Source organism: Crocodylus porosus, unplaced genomic scaffold, assembly GCF_001723895.1.
Source record: "Crocodylus porosus isolate Cpor-Errol unplaced genomic scaffold, CroPor_comp1, whole genome shotgun sequence".
Classification (NCBI taxonomy): domain Eukaryota; kingdom Metazoa; phylum Chordata; order Crocodylia; family Crocodylidae; genus Crocodylus; species Crocodylus porosus.
In genome coordinates this window covers 193,386,341-193,391,543 of record NW_017728906.1, presented here as the reverse complement: position 1 = coordinate 193,391,543, position 5,203 = coordinate 193,386,341, and positions in this window count along the sequence as shown.

The window sequence follows — 5,203 nt, the reverse complement described above, 5'->3', positions numbered from 1 at the left end:
CCCCCTGAGATTAAATGCTTACAGTAATATTGTTTACTTTGGTTGCAGTAAAACAATGATGTTTTTATTTAGTATTGATTTAATTGATTTGCCTTTCTCCTTGTGAAGCTTAAATTCTCCATGACATTTTATTCTGCAAAGATCGCAGTGAATTTATTAGATGCTCTCAGATGCATCAGATGGTTTCTCTTTACACTGCAGTTTGCAGACAAGCTTTTACACCACTATTTTTCAATTGCAACATTGATTGAGAAGTTAGGTATCCTTCTTGCTTCAAGGATCTGAGCAGCAGGTGCTAGTAGGTCAAAGAATTGGTCTGTGGAATATTATTGATTAATTGCTAGAAAATGGACACAATGATTTGTTTGAAGTTTGGCATGGGAAAAAAACATTTATTTAAATGATCCCCTAAGAAATGACCCCCTCAAAAGAATAAAGGAACCAACAACATGGAGGCAAGCTGCAAGGGCTCTGCATGTTCTCAGAAAATAGGAGAAAAGGTGTGAGGACTTTGTAGCCCAGTTTCTAATATGGATCCAGTCTCTAATATAGATCTGCATTTTACTATATTATCCCTGCACCTTCATCAAATGGGGTGCTCTGGAAAAGTCAAGCTGGTCAGAAAATAGGCATTAATTCTGCCTAAAGGTTTTGTCCCCTAACTGAGCTAAAAAAGAAAAACAGAAAATGTGCAGTTGAAAGCCAAATATCCCAATTCTAAAATGTACCCAGGCAGTTATAGTCCTGGTTCCCCAGGCCTCCTTTCTCCTTTGTGGCCTGGGCTCCCAGGTCAGACAGTATCTTCCTCGATGCACCATGTTGGACTTCTGTGGAGTCCCACGGCAAGGTGCATCGTGGAAGACATCTTGGGTACCTCACCCTAGAGGAAAACGTGAGCAAGAGATACCCAAAGTACAGCTACCACATCACACCACAGAAGTATTTCTGTTCAGTGGTATTTGCATATCGAAGGTCTTTCTTGCCTCAGTTTCAAGCCCAAAATTTGAATTTGTGGACATCAGTCTTTTCGTTCTTTTATTAGTCAAATCAGCCCCTTTTGTGAAAAATACCAGTTAACCAAAAATTTATTTTTCCATTGAAAAACATATTAAACAGACATTTCCTGAACAGCCTTACTCAAGTGTCCCTTATCTCAAGCTCCCTCAATCCCTGTCTCCTCCAACTGTGTCTAATCACCTCCCCACTCTGTGATTTCCTCTCAGGAATTCTGCAACGATACAGAAAAGCAATGAGTACATCTTGGATATTTACCTTTGCATTATTGCATACGCTTCCTCTGTGAACCTGAAGGGATGGTCTCACTACTTGGGTATCACTGATAAGGAGTAAGAGGAGTCTAAGTATTTTACTTCTCCACTGACAAAGTAGAAGAGAGTAGAAAGAGAAAGAGCTACCTTTGACAAACACCAAACAACGGGTCTGGGCAGTAAATAGGCTTATGGGACATAGCTTATTATGCGGGCATATGGAAGCAGGGTGTAGGACAGCTGACCAACTTTTATATTGCTGCGCTGTGTTTGTAACCTTTTCATGCTATAGGAACGAGAAACCAATACGCTTCTGCTTGTGTTTCAGAACTATTTGCTTTAAGATAAAATTCAGCAGAAGTTGTTTTCCTTCATTGGGCTCCATCCTTAGTCTCTTTAGGAATGAGAAGTAGCAGGATATGATGCATCTCCCTCACCCTTCTTCTGGGGATTGTCTCCTTGCTGCTAGGGGGTAGCTACAGCCCCTCCACCAAAGCTAGGCAAGTACCAGCAGACCCTTGCTACTCTGTCAGTATTCCTACTATCAGGGCTGAGTTGATGCTAAGGGGAAACTAGGCTGTATGGTACCAGGTAAGCCTGGTCTCTGCTGTGCTTCCGGCACACAGCAGCCCTCTTGCTCAGGACACACGGTAAGTCCATGTGCTAGCCCTTTGTAAGAGGTCACAACTTCATAGCGTACATCAGTGCACACAACAGTGATACGTGTAACCTAGGCAATCACATCAGCAGAAAGATTAGCTGCCAAAGTCTGGGAAGGGGGAAAAAAAGCTTTTATGATCAATTTGCAGTAGCTTGGCTTGGGTTACTGATTAGCTGCAGCATTAAGTAAACACACTGGCTAGATAAAGGGAATTAGGAATTCAAGCAGTCTTAAGAATAAATGCTTAATTCCAACATTTATGAAACTGTGGGGAGTTTATTCCATTTATTTTCTTCGAACAGTAAGAATTTGAAATGAAAGGAGAATGATCTGAACATAATCTGAAATCAAAGCCTACATTAACACCATAATCAGAGGCACCATCTAAGTTAGCACGGGCCCTAAGTTTACTGATGTTAAAAAAAGTGGTATCATTGTGTTTTCACTGTCATTAAACAGATCCTCCTAAGCAAAGCAGTGTGCTAGCAAAATCTGAAGGTTCAGCCAGAATGCTGCATGCTTTTTTGCTCTATTCCCACCTTAGTGTAATCCCCTAGAAAACATGGTGATTAGTGTATTAGAAAACCGTGTCCAGGCAGATATGAGATTAGCTTAAAGCCAACTATACTTAAGGAACTATATATTAATATTAAACATTTACATTTACTGTTTAGTTACCAGCATGAAAACAGAAACTTAAGCTGTACCTGGCTTGTTCCTCAATTTTTATTCCAATGCAAAACCTAAATTAAAGGGAATTAAAGAGCACAGGGCACACCAGGAACTTGAGTGTTAAATGTTAAATAAAATCTCCGAGTTGTTTCCACCTGAAATAATAGCCAAAGGAAAAAAAAATCTGTGTGGCTAAGCCTCACCTCCTAGCTCTGCCACAGACTCACTGTGAGTGTGTCGACATGTCCGTTAATGCGCTTTTGCTGCTGCTCATTAAATATAATACCTGTGGGCAGTTTTATGTGTGCTCTGAGGGTGGGGGAGTGGCACTTTAATTAGAGCCACTCTAATCAAAGCGCCACTGCTTCTTGTGTATCAGCATCCCTGTGCTTAAAAATGGTGGCAGAGGCACTTGAACTAAAACTTGCTCAACAAGTTTTAGTTCAAGTGCCCCCACCACCATTTTTAAGTTACTTCTTTTAAGTTTTAAGGTAATTGCCGTACTCCACCAGACTCGATTAGTCATGTCTGCTCCAATGCACTGGAACTCCAGTGCCAGGGCCATGCGAGGAGGAGCTGTGGCAGGGCCGGGAAACTTCCACTTGTGCCCCAAAAAGCAGCAGCAGCAATGCAGCTTCCAGCTGCTCAGCCCCACCTACATAATTGGTGTTCATATCTCTTGGTTGATCCAGAGTTTACTCCACTTACAGATTAGTTTCCCCTTCTTTAAAATGTGGATGATAACATTTTCCTCCCTTACGGGGAATGTTATGAAGATAAGCTCATTAGGGTATATTCGGTGAGGCTGAAATACTATAACCGTGTAGGGACATCTCTGTATAGAGGCCAAAACAGACTGGTGTCTATGTTGTTAAAACTCCAGCACCATACTTGGCAACCTTCCTAGGAGTCTCAAAAATGATGGAGATTGAGCATGGAAACCAAATTTATTGTCTCATCCCTGACAAGGGAATTGTCTTTTCAGATCAGAGTTGTTCTCAGCAGAAGGGGCTTTCCTTCATTTTGCGGCCTTCCCAGAAGAGGAATGGAAGGTCCCCCATGTTATCAATCTGGCACCTTTCAAGAGCACCAAAATGGCATAACAAAACATTAAAATCAGGGATTAAAATGAAATAAACTATTGATTAGGTGCTAAGCTCAGGGCTCCCAGACTGCCTTCCCTTGCTTGTGAAGATTTCATTAATATATTCACTTTTGCTTGCATTTCTAGATAGCTGTCATTTTTCTACACGGAGATGCAGGGAAGACTTGTCACTGCCTCAAGCAAATACTGGTGTTTCCTGAACAAGCAGCAAGAGCTGATAGCAGAGGGCAGGTGTTATAACCTTCATGTTCCCTGATTTAGTACTGGACTAGGACTCAGGAGAACAGCTTTTGATTTCTGGGTCCGAGTTTTGCCACTGACCTGCTGGGCAACCATAGGCAAGTCACACCCCCACCCCAGCCTCGGTTTCCCCCTGGATACAATGATACCAATCTCCTTTAAAGTCAAGCAATGAAATCACTATACAAGACACAGCTCTTCATTAGTACATCTTTTCAGGGCTTATCTTGAACAACTGCATTCAGTGACAGCAGGACTAAGGAGCAAGGTTTGGGTCCCCATGACTGCAAACGAGGCTGAACAGGGCCTTATTACAGCTGAACAAAGCTGCCCTTGCACTTCTGCCTTTTAGCACTCATTTCAGTCTACAGCTTTCCCACCGACATAGTACATATAGGCAGGCCATGTGTGTGTGATCCTGTGAGGCAAGCATGATCATATGTCCCATTTCATGCATTTCAGTAAATGTATGGAGCGATGCTGTGCTGTGACAGACTGATCTATAGGCTGGTGCCCAGGAAGCTCTCCTGCAAGGTGGGAGATATGGGTTTGAGTCTCCTCAAGAAATGAGGGCTCAGACCACAGGTCTCCCACTTCCTCGACAAGAGCTCCACCCACTAGGTTACTGTACAAAAGGTAGTCAGGCACCTCCTCTGTCTGAGAGGGTAGGTACCTGTGGGTACCAGGTACTGAACTCATTACTGCTATAATAGCTGCCTCCCTCTGGGGCATTCTGGATCTTGAGGTGATGGAGTTGTCTTAAATCATGCACCCTACCTTTGAGGAGTGGCAAGAGTTCAGCTCTGCCCAGCATTTCCTACTGGTAAGTGTTGGGGCATCGCCATTCAGCATCTGCATGCTCTGGATCACCCATTTGGAAATGTATAATGCCATTGACTGCAAGAAACCTCAGTAGCTAACCCGGCTCATCTGGATCACCCTCCAAGAGCCTGGCGCCTAGATTTCAGTCACTGCAATGCCTAAATTGAGGTGCCTACAAAAACAATTTGGATCTGGCCCTAAATTTCCTTGTCTTTCAAATTAACCCCAGAAAACAGGACAAAACTTAGCAGAAAAGTTAGGGGATCCACTGGGTCCTTTGGTTTTCCATTCATACTTAATAAAAAGGAAACAGATATGTTCAGACATGCATTTGGCTCTGCCCTTAGCTCAGTCTAGATAATCTACCTGTACCCATGGCCAAAATTAAGGTTATGTAAATCATGTGTAGAGCACATAAAATAGGGAGATTAGACC